Here is an 18,034-nt window from a genome sequence, read left to right as displayed (position 1 = left end):
GTGTTTGGGACCCCATATGAACGGGAAAATGCTAGCCAGGAAAATATCACGCTCAGGGTACTATTGGACAACAATGGAAAGTGATTGTAACCATAGACACCTAATTTTGTCCCCATTCCCGAAAGGGAAGGTTCGATGAGGAGAACATAAATCTCCACTTGGCAACGCATCTCCTATAAAATAACGAATCTCAAATCACCCTTTCATTTCAGCCAAAGCTTCCATTTATAGAAACCTGCTAAAAATAGTAGCTGCCGTAAAAGGTAATTGCTAAAAGTAGTAAGAATAAAAAGATAGAAACCTGTCAGAATTAGGTGTTGCACTCCAACATAAATCCTAAAAGAGATAGAAATTGTAAAAGGAATTCTATTCCTATCGCAATTCGATAAAAGAGTTAACGTATTAATTAAACTCATAACGAACCTAGAGTTCGTAAAGGGCCCAGACGCATTCCGTCGTAAATCGATACGCACCAAATAACTCGGATTAAGTCTCTTAATGGACTCCGTACTCTAGAGTCCAATCTGACAAAGAATTCTACCCAGATCCTATTTTCAACGCCCAGCCCTGGGCGCCAAAATCTTTGACGCCCAGTGCTGGGCGCCGAAAATACCTGGGACGGATTCTTTCCCTAATCCGTTTCGTATTCATATTCCTGAAAATCTATCTTTCTACGCCACTTTTTCCTATAAATAGACCCCTAAAGCCGACGTGAAAAACAAAACAGAACACACAATTTCATAACCTGAGTATTGACTCTAGCCTTAAGCCCAGCCTCACGCTGCGAAATTGATCTGGCGTTCTGTCGCAATCGACCCAAAAGTCGAACAGAACGCATCCTGTCCCTTGTATCTGATGAATTAATCCCAAATACTGGAACATTGCTTAGAAAACCGAGATTCGTTAAATAAAAGGAGAAATAGCAAAGCCAAGTGGTTAGTTTTCTGAGAACCGTGACGCACCTCTCAAGGGTGCGTTGTAATGTGTCCCTCATATGATTTAATCTCTTCCATCACCCTTTTATAAAATTGTGAAACTATTGACTTGATTGATCTATCACGCCTAATAAGATAATACCTTGGACAATTGAATTATCATGCTAGGTACCTTAAATCAATCTAAATAAGATAATCACGATCGACTTAGTATTATGTGTTGCATATTGCTAAAATCAATTCAGAATAGTTTAATAGTTTAAACGCATGTCCCTTCAATTATTTATGCTGAGCTAGTAAGGATAACCTGCCTCTGGAGTTATCGATGAGCACTCCTCTCAGTAGTTACAGTCCCCCAAACTCTCAATCTCTGCCCTGCGGGTGTACGTTGAGCGATCCCCACACCAGGGATCACAAGGGAACCTATGGCCTTCGTGGTCGAACATAATTGCACTCCCTTTATGTCACGATAACCTGGTTTTGTCAGTTTTTCTCATTGTCGTTAAAAACTGAATGACGACTCCTATATTACTAGTCGATTGAGTGTAAACTCACAGGAAATCTAACTACACTTGATCTGACGACGTCACGCCCACGAGGGACGAGGTCATGCATTAGCCTCGTGCTTTTTCGACCCCCTCACAGTGGCGACTCCACTGGGGACGTTAATGAAATACTCGTGCTCGTAGGTAATCAAAATAGCCGAAGGGTGAAACGATCCTACTCCGCGTTTATTTCCTTATCAAGTTGGGACGACCTGAAAATCAGCATATTAATGTGGACGGACAGAACCGCATAACGAATCTCGGCTCCCTTGGCATGCTTCATCTCGGGAGTTGGGACTAAGGATACCCATCGCCAACCGGGGGGTGCATACGCTTTGAATTTTGTCCACTCGGCATTTTTCGCTAGTAGTACACCCGTCCCAAACCCAATCGCTCGCCCACTAAGGTCCCTCTCATTGGTGCATGCCCCCTTGGCTTACATCGTGATTGGCCTCTTGGGACGAAATTCGTCTGTTGAATGCACTAACTCGACCGGGGCATGTGTTGGATCTACGATAGAAGCGTTACCAAGCCGGCGCAAATATTACCCATAGAAGCCTATGATAAACTACGTGACATATTATTTTGCTTCATGTTGTAATGTTAGTTACGTGTAGGGAATTATGTGATTGTACGTGACAAATAATACTAGAAAACCAACGACCCTAAAAATTGCCCAAACATTCATAAACACCAATTGGCCAAAGAGTTATACCAAAATACGTGTTCCGTAGCCCCGGGCGATCACCACAAAAATAAGCGACGCCCAGGACAACCTGTAACGGATCCCACAACGCTGCATAATGCGTAAAGGACGTTATTGGGCAAGCACGCAAAATTAAGTCGTACGTACGAAAAAGGATAGACGAACATAATACGAGTACCAGTTAGGGATGCATTTTCAGCGCCCCTGGCTGGGCGCCAATCATTTCCACGCCCAGCCTGGGTGCCGCAGTTGCTGCCTGGCCCTTTTGGTCAGGCACAACAGCCTTGGTGCCCGCGCACAAAGTATACGTAGCAATAAAAAATTCGTAACAAATTTTCTACGAGGACGTATGGAAAAGACACTCAATTCTAAGAACGACTTATAAAATAAATAACTCCTTGCGTCGTCATTAGGCCTCCTATGACGATAATGTTCGGCACCAAAACCGAGCACGCTGATTAAATGACCTTGAATGTCACATGGCAAAGTATTCAAAAAATGATGTTCAAATAAAGTTTTCAAGAAAAAAATAATGTTCGAATAAAAAAATAAATAAATCCGAGTCTAGACTAGGCTATGCCAAAGTACAATCTAAATCCTAAGTCTTAGTTGTCTTATACATAGAATCGGTCCTAATGCTTGGTGTCGTTCTGCAATTTAAAAGGTTAAAACATATTGAGTCTCCCTTCCTAACATTTAAATCAATAAGCACCCATATGTAATTGTCATCCCTTGCTAAGAATCTACGGCCTCAATACTCTCTCTCACCAATAAAAATAATATATTATAGTATTTGCAAAATGGAAACAGTCACATTCTGAAAATCATTCCCCCATAGTCGCACAACCCCCAAAGTGAGCCTAAGGTGTTCAATACCATTGGCAAAAAAGAATTATTAATGGCCTCAAGGCTTATGATCACGTTGGGTCACGACTATCATAGTCCCCTCGAGCCACTCGCTCCTTGAAATACTCCTAAGTACGGACTAAAAGATTTTCCATGAATGCAACATGACGAACCATGAAAATACCCAAATCGTCATGCCATAAGGCTACCATCGGGGTAAAGCAATACACACTAAGAGGGAAGCCGCACTAATGATTCTAATCTTGCAAAAATGAAAATTCGATCTCCCCAACTAACTACCTTGTCAACATTAAGCAAAATGGCGCATGACAAATGAACACCCAAGGGTTAAAATCTAAAGTGTCAACCAACGAAAGTTATGGTCCAATTAGCCTAAGTCTGAGAATCGCTTGGTCAAGTATTATAGGCTTACGCCACGTCACATTTTGAGTCTAGGCCACCTCCTTGTATTCATACCACTACTAGAAAAAGTGGCTAAGAAACCATACCAAATTGATATAAGAGACCAAAAAAGGTGTGGTATATATCTCAGTGGTCTCTTATTATAAGAAACCATATTTTTGGTGTGGTTAGTTAGGTTTAGCAAAGAAATCATACTTGTCATAAATGTGGTGTCTTAGATATCGATTTTGTCCCCAAATTAAGAGGGAAAAATTAAAAGACCATTTTTCATAAGAAATGAGGTTTCTTTGATAGAAAAATGGAGACCTTACCTGTAACAAATATGGTCTCTTTGACCGTTTATATTTTTAAATAACAGTTTTTTTACAGCCAATAAATACAAAAAAGGTGTTTATTTTAAAAAATTAAAATAATAAACTAACAAACATTAAGGGAAGGAAGTGTATTCATTAATATAGACATTTTTAAACAGAGATTCTAACTATGAAAACATATTACACAATCTCATCTAAAATATCGATAATTTCTTCATCCTTGATTCTTCAAAATAAATAAAATGAAAAAAAGATTCCTACTACCCTCCCGATCATACCCTAATATCAATCATCATAGCCGACAAGGCGACAACTACTAGAGAGAAAATATCAACCCACCCCTAAAAACATTTTCTCTATCATTACCCAAACCCATACCCCATACCCGGATCTCCAATGATAAACCCTAACAAACAAAAACTAACAGACACAATTTATAATAATAAGCATACTTTACATAAAAGATCAGCAACATTGCATTGATCAACAAGCAGCGGGACAATCCATGGAAAAGTGACCATCACCACCACAAGAGTAGTTGTTACCTCCGGCTCCACCACGACCGCCTCCCCCACCACCGTACGTCGCTATGACCTTCCACTACCACCTAACCAAATATGGTCTCTTCGAAAAGTTAATTTGCCAATTTATTTGTCTTCTACAACATATCCCCTCCGACTCTGCCACTGTAGGACACTGAATACCATCTTCCTCAACTGAAGCATATACCATTCATAATCTAAAACACATCAAACCTTATCCAACCTTGACATCCGACCAAAGAGAATCGTCCTGCACTACTTCACCGCCGCAATGCAACGCTTTCATATTACTAACTTTAAATGAAATTTCGTCACTACTCAAATGTCACAATTAATATAAACGAGCTTTAGATATGTAGAATGCACACCATTTAAAGCTATATCAAATTGTTTTTTGAAACTATATTTTTAAGCCCTTTTCTTTTCCTCTCTTTGATTTGTTTTCTCATGGTGATTTTTGGAAGACTGTATATTTTTGGTATAGCTGTAATTGAATGGTGTTGGTTGATGAGTTGAATATGGTGGTTTGATGGTGGTAGTGGTCTTACTGGTTTTGTAGATGGCAGATACAAAGAAGAGGGTGTGGCGGCTGATTAGGTTGGTGGCTTTGCTGGTTTGGCGATATATATAAGGGAGTATAATTGGGGTCATTAAGTTGCGGAGATTATTTGACAGGATGATATAAATGAGATACTCCATTAAAAGAAGATGCATATGAAAAATAAAATTGAAAAAAAGATAAAAGTAGGAGTAGTGGGGTAAGTGGCGGTTAGATATAGGTTAGAGGGGAGAGTGGGTGAAAGAATGAAATTCATTTAAAATTTTACAAGGCATTTAATTTTATTTTTTTGAAAATATAAGAAACCAATTCTAATAAATATATGGTTCCTTTGTTTTAGTTCGAGTAAGTTAATATGTAAGAGACTAGATTTCTTTGTCGTGTGGTCTTTAATTGATTCCCTAAGAAACCATACAGGATGATATAAATGAGATACTCCATTAAAAGAAGATGCATATGAAAAATAAAATTGAAAAAAAGATAAAAGTAGGAGTAGTGGGGTAAGTGGCGGTTAGATATTGGTTAGAGGGGAGAGTGGGTGAAAGAATGAAATTCATTTAAAATTTTACAAGGCATTTAATTTCATTTTTTTGAAAATATAAGAAACCAATTCTAATAAATATATGGTTCCTTTGTTTTAGTTCGAGTAAGTTAATATGTAAGAGACTAGATTTCTTTGTCGTGTGGTCTTTAATTGATTCCCTAAGAAACCATATTTCCGAGTATTATGGTTTGTTTATCTAAGATACCAATTAAGTGACATATATGGTGTCTTATTAGTGGTTCCTTAGCCCATTTTTGTAATAGTGTACACGGGTTATAATCAGAAAAATTAATGAAAGTTCGAGTCTAAATCATAACTTCCAATTAAATCCCGGAAACTGGAGTCTGAAAAGAAGCAAAAAATTATTTTCGATGTAATTCTTTCATTAAAATTCAAAAAAGTAAAATCAACATTTTGAACCTACGCTGTTTTCACATTTTGAGAAACGACTAAATACGCTTGCAAAGTAAGACAATTTAAAGGTCCACCCTGTTAGGTTATGATACATATGACATTACATGGATCATGCGGAAACAACCATTAACCCAGGACAACATATTATTTACACATAATCATATAGCATAATTTAGATGCATACTCTTTGTTGCGTGCCCTCCCTAGCTGCGCCCGAACCGAACAAGAACAAGTCTTTTAGGACTCCAAGTGTCGTCCCTCCGTAGATAGTCTACAGCACGTCCGGATCCGCCTTAAGATTGACCAACTAGAATCGCCCTTAAGGCACTAGAAAATTTCGGCACTTTTTGAGCAAGATGTGTTTTAATTTTTCTCAAAAAACTCACTTTTGAATACTTTGAAACTTGTGTATAAATTATGACCCCTAGGCCTTTATTTATAGAGTTATGGAAAAGGAATCGTAATCCTAGTAGGATACGAATTAATTGAAATTAGAATCCTACATGAATTCTATTTAATTAATTTATCCAATTAGGAATAGAAACTTAATCATACACTGACTCTTGTAGATTCAGGAATCACGCATGAGCACAAACTCACACACACACGGCAGCCACAAGGGCTGCCCATGCGCGTGCGAGCAGCAGCCCGCGCAGCACGGCCCACGCATCCGTGGCCCTTGGCGCGCGCTGGGCCTGCCTTGCGGTAGGCCTGGGCGCTGCCTTGGCTGGGCTTGTGGCGCGCATGCTTGCTGGGCGATGGCCCCGGCTTCGTGCTGGGCCTTCGTCCGGCAAGCCTCGTCCGATGCTAATTCGTACGATACGCTTCCGATTAAATTTCCATTTCCGGAATCTATTTCCGATACGAACAATATTTAATATTTCCGATTCCGGAATTAATTTCCGTTTCGAACAAATATTTAATATTTCCGTTTCCGGAATTATTTTCCGATTCCGGCAATATTTCCGATTCTGACAATATTTCCGTTTCCGGCGATATTTCCGATTCTGGTAATATTTCCATTTCCAATAATATTTTCCGATACGTACCATGTTTCCGTTTCCGGCAACATCTACGACTTGGATAATATTCATATTTCCGATACGATCCATATTTCCGTTTCCGGCAATATCATCGTTTCCGGAGTATTCATTTCTTGCCTGTGACGATCTTAGCTCCCACTGAAACAAAGATCCGTCGGTTCCGAATATTCATAGATGGAGTATTTAATGCCATTAAATACTTGATCCGTTTACGTACTATTTGTGTGACCCTACGGGTTCAGTCAAGAGTAAGTTGTGGATTAATATCATTAATTCCACTTGAACTGAAGCGGCCTCTAGCTAGGCATTCAGCTCACTTGATCTCACTGAATTATTAACTTGTTAATTAATACTGAACCGCATTTATTAGACTTAACATAGAATGCATACTTGGACCAAGGGCATTATTTCCTTCACACCCTAGGCCTACTAAAATTAAAGGTCCACTATAGGCCTACCAAACGAGGCTCACTCAGTCTCGCCTCGTGACTCAAAGACCACAACCATCTACCTTTTAGCCCAAATAAAAAGGGGGGGAAATCCCAAGCAAAAAAAAGAAAAAAGAGAAAGAGAAAAGGGAAACCTAAAAGAGCGAGCCGTGAAATACTTAGCCCGTACCTCCCAAAGTGCGAAATTTACCCAAGTAAACGAAGGAAAAGAGTTGAGTCAACCAATCCAAATCATACCACAAAAACTACATAAAGTTATACGATCTTCTACCCTACCCAATCCTCATGCTTGACTAATATCTATACAAATTATCCTATCTCATTCAACCCATCTTTCAAGCCGTCTTGAGTCACGAATAAAAAAATAAATAAAAATAATAATAATAACAAAAAAGAAACTTTGCAAAGCGCCTTTAAGGTTCGTCTAAAAAAGAAAAAGAAGCATTTAGCGCACAAAAAAGATTCACAAATATTTGACACAAAACGAAAAGGAGCAGCGCAAAAAGGCAGCCCAGAACATGTTTTCAACGCCCAGGCCTGGGCGCCGAAAATACTAACGCACAGCCCTGGGCGCCGTTCTTGCTTATCACTTTTCAACTCCCAATTCCTAAAAGTGTTCGTATATCTTCCTATATATATGCGGAAGAATAACGAACACTTGGGGGGTAGAAGATCATATAAAACACGCAAAATATGCGCGCTCCAAAATTTTCGTACACTTATTTCACCCTATTTCAAACATTACGATTCCACTCGAACGTACTTGTTTAAAATCGGCATTCTAAGAAACCATTTTCTTGCTAAGAACTACGCAAGACCTGATTCCAAATTAAATCTATTTAAGGCGGATACGTAGGCAGTCCATGATTCGGTCAAACCAATTTGCAAAAACATAAAAGCCTATAGAATAACAAGAATAAAAAATAGAGTCCCTTATTGAAATTTAATTATTTGCAATCCAAATCGAAAGAAAAATTTAAGTCAAAAGAAGAATCCAAGCCATCAAGATGCCAAAATGAGCACACATCGAAAAATAATAAAGGCACGTACCCTTGCCAGAAGGAGCACTCACACTCCTAAGCACTTAGCCAATACTCAAAAGATCGCTTTGCCTCAATTGAAAGGGGGCTAGCGCGAGCGTCCACGACCTCTAAAGTACTCGACTTGACCCTCCCTAAAGCAAAGTAACTCACTTAAGACCTTCTTTCACCACTAGACACAGTCATAATCGCCAACAAGTAGTAAATGCCGTAAGCTTGCAATAAAGAGGATTCTACGGCATCGCCCCATCGTTCCTTCGAACTCAGGGCACCCGTTCATGGTAATTCAAATGCTTGCAAATCCCTTTGAAAAAAATCAGACATTGTCAATAGGACTTGACACTTAACCAAGGCTCACCCTACTCAGACATATGACACAGGCATCTAAAATCGAAATCTGAAAGCATCATCAATGAGAAGACATGATAGCAACTGGGGGCTAAAAATTGAAATGAAAGAGCTAGGGAAAGAACTAAGTATACCTTGACCTTTTGTGCAGACATACACCAAGTAAATATAAGTCAATTTGAAAACGGTTTATACTCCCACGATTCTGGAAAAGAGGACCCTAAAAACCTAAAGCACGTGCCACACGGGCACAAGTAATATCTTGACGCCTGCACCCTGGCTTCCAGCAAATCCTTAGACAGCATCCCAAAAATCGTAACAGTATTTTGATTCACTCATGTAATCCTGTACGAACCCTTCTATAAGTCAACTTACTTAGGACACCTCAGATTGTACACAGTAGGACTCGGATTTCAAATAATTTTCAAAGACTTCTTCGAACATAATAAAGTGTCGTTGGTTTAAGCTAAGTATGCGTTTATCTCGATGTTGCAAGTGAGTCAAAAAGATTTCTAAATATGATTATGGGTAAAGAAAGGCACCTAGCTTTTGGTCAAGGCACACTTCAACATGCGACTACCTTGACCATGGCAATGTCGCACAATACGAAATTTACAAGAGAAGTAGCAAATCACTACTCGAACGTACCTCGCACTAAACGAGTCTGGTTCAAACTATTCATGATCCATGTCACCATGAATGCATAAAAACGTGTGCCAAGCATTATAGCACCAAGCCATGACCGCACGCAACGGCCATTCTATGAACGCTCGTTCGCACGTACATTCTAAGTAGCGAACATTCACGAACACGTTCAAAAGAAAAAAAATATATACGTTCAAAATAACAACAAGAGCGATCAAAGTCTTACGCCTCAAAGTATGTTCCCCGGGCCATATGGACTCGCCCGACTATTGCAATAACTGTACGCCTTAAGAGCAACAGTTCCTTTAAATAATCGCCCCAAAGCGACAAACACCGTAGTCCACCAATCGGCTACGGCTTTTTGAGAAATTATCACGAGAAAGTCCTGCCTGGGACGCACTTTCAACGCCCAGGACCAGGCGCCAGATATTCCGACGCCCAGCTCTAGGCGCTGAAAATCAGCTCAGCTCATTATTCTACGTTTCAAAAATAAAGAAAAACAAAAGAGAAAAGAATACGTAGAATTTCCAAGTAAAATAAACGAACGAACAAGAGGCCAAATGTGTCATCAAAAGACCAGCCCAAACAATATTTTCAACGCCCCACCTGGGCGTGAATTATTTCTAACGCCCAGGCCTGGGCGCCGAAAATGAACCCAGGCCCAAAAGAAGCACTGACTTTTATAGAGTCCTGCCGTATCCATTCGACTCGAAAATTGCCGGTTTCTTTACTGAAAGTCGCACTCCACGACTTCATCAATGTAGCATACCACTACAAAGATCGCTCGCACTTACGAGCACGATCCCCAAACACGATCAAGGACATTACAAAATGCGTATCCCCAAGGAACCTCTTTGACAAGAAATGACCGTCAAGCACGAATGCTTGGGGGCTCGAAAGAAAATATATATTTCAAAAGAGAGTATGCAAAGTTAAAACAATATTCCCAGACTACGCTGTACGAAGTCCCGTGTTTGGATAATCTCAAAAGATCAAACCGGATTACGACCTCAAAGACAAAGGTCGCCGTTGATACTTACACATAGTCCCCTAATCAAGGACCCAGGTAGTGGCAAAATTGAGCCGTAAAGACTAGCTAAAAACCATGAAAGATGATGACCACGAGACAATGGTCCGTCTAAGCACGTTGTCAACCCACATTCAGGTTGCAACTAAATTCGAGCATCCCTCGAAAGAAAATAAAATTCTTCAAAAACAAAAACAGGCTCGCCATCTTCAGCCGGCGGGGTCTGCGTCACTAACCGCGCAGGTCCTCAGTTTTCGAAAATGAAATCTTCAAAAACACAAAACAGGCTCGCCATCTTTAGCCGGCGGGGTCTACGTCACAAACCGCGTAGGTCCTTATTTTCAAAACATCAAAACAGATTCGTCCACTTCTATCGGACGGGGCGTCCACCCTCAGCGAACAGGCTTGCCCCCTTCAGCGGGCGGGGTCTGCGTCACTAACCACGCAGGTCCTTAGTTGCTGCAGTGATGACTTTTCCTGGTTTATCTTTTTCCAAAAATCAAAAGATGGTTTATCTTTTTCCAATAATCAAAAGATGGTTTATCTTTTTCCAAAAATCAAAAGATGGTTTCCCTTTTCCAAAAATCAAAGGATGGTTTATCTTTTTCCAAAAATCAAAGGATGGTTTATCTTTTTCCAAAAATCAAAAGATGGTTTCCCTTTTCCAAAAATCAAAGGATGGTTTCCCTTTTCCAAAAATCAAAGGATGGTTTCCCTTTTCCAAAAATCAAAGGACCGTTTCTCTTTTCAAAAATCAAAAGTTGGTTTTCCGCTTTTCCAAAAAAGAGTGATGTGCTGGATTTTCCTTCTTTTTACGTCCTATAAAAACAAGGGGGTTTTCTCGTTTAGCTAACCCTGAAAATGAGAATCTTTAAAAACATTTTTACCTCGTGATTGGGCTTGGCCAGGCCTGATTACATTTTATTGCTTTAATTTCGAAAACATCTGTAGATACTTCCAATGACAAAGTGAGGGAGTTTCTATACATCTGTAGGTACTTCCAATGACAAAGTGAGGGAGTTTCTATACTTAACAAATTCCAATGACACGTGAGGAATGTGTTTATACTTCAAGTGATGACCCTTAAGTCAAATGTTATCACTCGGGGGCTCGTGAGACCCTCGCAAAACAGGTCACATACACCATGGCTTGTATGACGCACTCCGTCTAATACTTTGACCATCGTCTTACTCCAAGACTCAGTCAAAGTGGGGGCTAACTGTAGATACCTACTTTTGTCCCTATTCCCGAAAGGGAAGGTTCGATGATGAGAACATAAATTTCCACTTGGCAACGCATCTCCTATAAAATAACGAATCTCAAATCACCCTTTCATTTCAGCCAAAGCTTCCATTTATAGAAACCTGCTAAAAATAGTAGCTGCCGTAAAAGGTAATTGCTAAAAGTAGTAAGAATAAAAAGATAGAAACCTGTCAGAATTAGGTGTTGCACTCCAACATAAATCCTAAAAGAGATAGAAATTGTAAAAGGAATTCTATTCCTATCGCGATTCGATAAAAGAGTTAACGTATTAATTAAACTCATAACGAACCTAGAGTTCGTAAAGGGCCCAGACGCATTCCGTCGTAAATCGATATGCACTAAATAACTCGGATTAAGTCTCTTAATGGACTCCGTACTCTAGAGTCCAATCTGACAAAGAATTCTACCCAGATCCTATTATCAACGCCCAGCCCTGGGCGCCGAAATCTTTGACGCCCAGTGTTGGGCGCCGAAAATACCTGGGACAGATTCTTTCCTAATCCGTTTCGTATTCATATTCCTGAAAATCTATCTTTCTACGCCAATTTTTCCTATAAATAGACCCCTAAAGCCGACGTGAAAAACACAACAGAACACACAATTTCATAACCTGAGTATTGACTCTAGCCTTAAGCCCAGCCTCACGCTGCGAAATTGATCTGGCGTTCTGTCGCAATCGACCCAAAAGTCGAACAGAACGCATCATGTCCCTTGTAGCTGATGAATTAAGCCCAAATACTGGAACATTGCTTAGAAAACCGAGATTCGTTAAATAAAAGGAGAAATAGCAAAGCCAAGTGGCTAGTTTTCTGAGAACCGTAACGCACCTCTCAAGGGTGCGTTGTAATGTGTCCCTCATATGATTTAATCGCTTTCATCACCCTTTTATAAAATTGTCAAACTATTAACTTGATTGATCCATCACGCCTAATAAGATAATACCTTGGACAATTGAATTATCATGCTAGGTACCTTAAATCAATCTAAATAAGATAATCACGATCGACTTAGTATTATGTGTTGCATATTGCTAAAATCAATTCAGAATAGTTTAATAGTTTAAACGCATGTCCCTTCAATTATTTATGCTGAGCTAGTAAGGATAACCTACCTCTGGAGTTATCGATGAGCACTCCTCTCGGTAGTTACAGTCCCCCGAACTCTCAATCTCTGCCCTGCGGGTGTACGTTGAGCAATCCCCACACCAGGGATCACAAGGGAACCTATGGCCGTCGTGGTAGAACATAATTGCACTCCCTTTATGTCACGATAACCGGGTTTTGTCAGTTTTTCTCATTGTCTATAAAAACTGAATTGCGACTCCTATATTACTAGTCGATTGGGTGTAAACTCACAGGAAATCTAATTACACTTGATCTGACGACGTCACGCCCACGAGGGACGAGGTCATGCATTAGCCTCGTGCTTTTTCGACCCCCTCACAGGGTACTATTGGACAACAATGGAAAGTGATTGTAACCAGTTTGTCAAAACATGCCCAAAGTGTCAAATATTCAGGAACCTCAACCATCTACCTCCTTTAGAATTGTATACCTTTACTTCTCCATGGCCTTTCTCCACACGGGGCTTCAACATCATTTCTAAGGTTACACCCGCCGGCATAGGAGGACATGAATATATTTTGGTTGCAATTGACTACTTCACTAAATGGGTAGAGGCATTTTCATACTCCAAACTCACATCCAAACATGTAGCTCAATTCCTCGAAAAGAACATCTTCTGCAGATACGGAGTTCCAAATGAAATTATAAGTGACCAAAGTTCCCACTTCAGGGCCGAAGTCCACGATCTTCTCGAAAAATACCATGTCAAACACCATCGCTCCTCTCCATACAGACCGCAAATGACGGGTGCAGTAGAGGCAGCCAATAAAAAGCTCAAGGTCATAACTGAAAAGATGGATGAAAATTACAAAGATTAGCCCAATGAGATTTATTTAGCCTTATGGGGGTATCGAACCTCCATCTGCTCCTCTATTGGAGTCACCCCATACTCCCTAGTATACGGAATGGAAGAAGTACAACCCATTGAATTGGAAATCCCTTCCTTTTGCATCGTTCTGGAAAGCAAACTACCCGAGGCTGATTGGGTACACGCAAGATACGATGAGCTCACATTATTAGCGAGCGAAGACTAAGAGCCTCGGGTGCAAGGTTACGGTTTCAACGTTTTATAAAACGATTAACCGAAAAACACCGATTTTTAAAAAAAAATTTATATATAATTTAATGTAATTTAGTTGGAAGTTAAAAAAAAAAGAACAAAATTATACCTAACACTGGCAGCTAAAGAATTTCAATTAAATAAAACTATTTTTTGATTATGTGCTACATTGCTAGTCTGCTACTACCGGTCTACCACATTGTTAGCAGGCATAACCCAATCAATTTACTTACTTCTTAGTTTTTAGGCATCCCAGTAGGCCTTTATTTACTACTTATCCTGTTAGTCAGTTCGCCCACCCAAACTCGAATGTTTCCATCTTATGATCTTATCTAGGGGCTTTAATTGTTGTTGTTGTTGACTTGTTGTCGAGAGCACTCGAGCATTCCACCAAAAAGGCAAAACCGAAATTGACAATGCTTATTTTTCTAACCGACAGTGCTCTCCTTCATGGATTCTTCCTGAATTCTCATTTAAAATTGCATACTTGATTAAGCACCTTACAAAAGATACTTTAGATTTTGGTTAATCGGTTAACCAGATAACCGTACTGAAACCGCGGTTAACCGCTTAAACGGTAACCGGTTTAAACGGTACGGTTACAGTTCATGAAAATACAAAACCGAAACTTTCGGTTACCGAACCGAATCAAGTTTCGGGACGGTTAACCTCTCATGAACACCCCTACCCACCACAGACCCATGAGGAAAATTCCAGCCCAATTAGGCACGACCGTACCTTGTAAAAACCATCATCCCAATAGGACCAACCAAATTAGCTGATATTGATGGGACAGAATTCACAAACCTCAGCAATTTGGATCAATTAAAGAAATACTATATTTAACCATATTCTGGAGTTAAGGAACTTAAAATTAATCCACCATAAAATCAAATTCAAAGCAAAGCATTCTAAATACTATTCAGAAATTACGATTTTAAGTCATCTTTTGCAAATTAAAAGCACAAAAACAAATAATGCGCAGCACACAATATCTATCATCAAGCATTAAACCAAAGTGTTAAGAATTTCTGTTGCACCATCACATGAAAAATCCCCTCACTTGGGGGGTAAAAACGCTAATTCAAAATATTTTGTGCTTGCTAAACCAACTTTTTACAATAATGTTTCATTTAAACTTATTCCTTCAAACTTGACACACCCATAAATATTTTCTCTTAACTAGAACTACGCACGACCTGATTCCAAATTAAGTTTACTTAAGGCTGGTACATAGGCAATCCAAAACAGGGTCCGGTCCAAATAATTTGCAAATAATTATATATATATATATATATATATATATATATATATATATATATATATATATATATATATATATATATATATATATATATATATATATATATATATATATATATATATATATATATATATATATATATATATGTGTGTGTGTGTGTGTGTGTGTGTGTGTGTGTATATTCAATTGTAAAAAATGAGCACAGACGTTACTCAAAGGGCAACTTGCAACCCAAGACGTCTAGACCAAAACGGATATACGAACTAAGATAGGAGCATCACCAGTACTCGGAAGGCACGCATAGCCTCCAACACACTATCAAAATCGGAAGGAACAATCAGAATGAAAAGATAGCGGGATATATCTTATACAGCCGAACCTGACGCAAGGAATTCCCTGCGCCAGAGTCCCAACGCAAGATAATTATTGCTCTAGAATCCTAACGCAAGAAAATTGTTGCACCAGAGTCCCAACGCAAGAAAATTGTTGCACCAGAATCCCAACGCAAGAATATTGCTGCGCAAGAAAGTCCTTGCGATCCAATCTAGGCGTAAGAAAGTTCCTGCGCCAAAATCATAATGCAAAGATATTTCTGCGCATCACCAGCACCAGAATTTTACCAAGCATAAATCTGAAATTCACAGCAACAATATTCATAGGAATTTCAACCTTATATAATGCAACTAATTAGGACAGATTCAGATTGTATGCAATATCCGAATCCAGACTCCTTTTTAGTTTCTTGAAATGTGTTTCGACCACTTTCCTAAATTAATAAAATTATCGTTGACTTTAAAATTTAAATGTGTGCTTGTTATTTTCTATAGTCATTTCTTTTTCTAGTAAGTCGGATTGCCTCCATGTAACTAAGGCAACTCAAGGTCCACATAAAAGGCCTAAAGTTTTCGTAAAAGTTGTGGACACTACAATAAAAGTACGAAAAAGTAAAGTAAGCTACTACATACGTACATGTATAGTGAATAAACGCGAAAAACGAAAAAACAATGTCCTGCATATACAGACTGCACCCCCTGGGTGTAACTAAGGCATGCGGGGCCGAATATACATGCTCCAATCCAAGCCACCATCGAGCACCGAACCATCGTCACCCGAGCCAAGGTGTCGCTGATCCTGAGAGCCATCCGATGCCCCGAGCCCTGCAAACTGAGAAAATCTATGGGGTCGTCCCTGAAGCATGCCAGATTGCCAGGCTATGGATGTAGCGGCGACTGCGCCCATCCCTCGCCGAAGAGCTGCCGATGAGAGACGCTTGTCTGAGCCCCCCACCAACCGCCAACCGATCTGCATGGCTCTGTCTAGCCGAAATCCGCCGCTGTGGGGATCTCCAGCTCGTCTCAGCGTCTGACCGACAACGCTAAAGGGGCTCCATACCACCAATTAACGTCCTCCTCAAAATTTGTGCGATCCCTCAGGGTAGTCCGAGTGAGCTCCTGAGGCTGAGGTAGCCTAGCCCCAGTCTGCAAAATATGAATTAAACAAATTAGCACACAATGAATAAAACTGAAACTAGAACTAAGTCCATTAACGTTACCTGAACCATGGCCGGGTTAGGGCACGAGAGAGTCGTCCGTGTCCTCACTAGTGCTGCCTTCACCCGGTTAACTACCTTGATTAACCTGTTAACCAGGCTGACTGGGGGCTACAAAACAGATAGACAATGTCAGTCGCATAATAAACAATTATATATAACATATGACTACTAAAAGGGATAAGCAACATACTAGGTGAGCATCCGCCGGATACAGGACATGGATCTCCTCCCCCTTCGGCACATCGGGCACGACCTCAAACATCCTCGAGCCATTCTCGCCTATATATGAAATCATGTCATCAGGTGTCACCCAACCGCCGGGATAAGTCGGCTCAGGCTACACAAAAAAACACATCAGCAAAAACAACCAATACATAAAATGCGCATCTGAAATAAAAATAGAACGCATACCTCGGGCACCGACAGCAGCCATATGTGGCGGCTCATGAACTCCCTATAATTGACACCAACCAACACCAAAGCCTCAATATATATACCGCAACGTGCCTCCTCCCCCCAACTAGCAATACTTCGCGTACGCAGAGTAGTCGCCGTAGGCTCCATCGGCACCAAGAAAATCCCCAGAGTCTGCATGGTCACTCGATCTGCGAGATACCACGTTGGATCCCTTAGACCGCAAAACAGGATCCACATGCAGCTTCTCGAATGGGTCACATGTAGCTCGTCAATGGTCTCTCTGGAAAGGTCCCAAGGAGACCAAATCACATGTTTACACACAAAACATACGGTCAAAACTCTCGCATAACGAGATGAACCAAGTAAGCAAGCACTACTTAGCGAAGTGGGGATCGCCATCCTAATGAGGTCCCGCACCGCGGACGCCCGCTTAAATCTCTTGTTTCACCCCTGCAATTACCCACGGGGTAGCCCAAGTTCTGCCTCCCAACAACAAGGGAAAGGAAGTGCAGATGCTCAAAAGCCCACAATTATTAATATACACATAGTCAATCAAGGAAAAAAAATTAAAGCTTATAAAATCAGCACTCTCAAAAAAAATGAAGAGGCACATACCTCAATAAGTCGCGGCACGCCGCTCATCAAGATAGGAATCATCCTCCTCCTACTCGGGTCATCCGTCACCCTCAAGGCTCGGCTCAAATGCCCGATTAGGTTCGTGTAGGCTGGCTCACCCTAGCAGTACTAACCTAGAGGGGGCACATTGGTGAATAAGGTGATCAACCATGGATCGAACCTCTCAGATCGGTTCGACAAAAGTTTATAAACCAAGAAATGCAAGTAGAAGATGCGGGCACGCCTGGCCGCCGACTGAGGATCCTCAGAATCGATGTCCAATGACAAAACATAGGAAAAAGTAGAGTAGGGGATCTCCTATACCCAACATCGTCTACCCAGCCACGGGCCAACAAGAC

This window comes from Spinacia oleracea, chromosome 1, assembly GCF_020520425.1.
Source record: "Spinacia oleracea cultivar Varoflay chromosome 1, BTI_SOV_V1, whole genome shotgun sequence".
NCBI lineage: Eukaryota > Viridiplantae > Streptophyta > Magnoliopsida > Caryophyllales > Amaranthaceae > Spinacia > Spinacia oleracea.
This window is presented reverse-complemented; position numbering follows the sequence as displayed.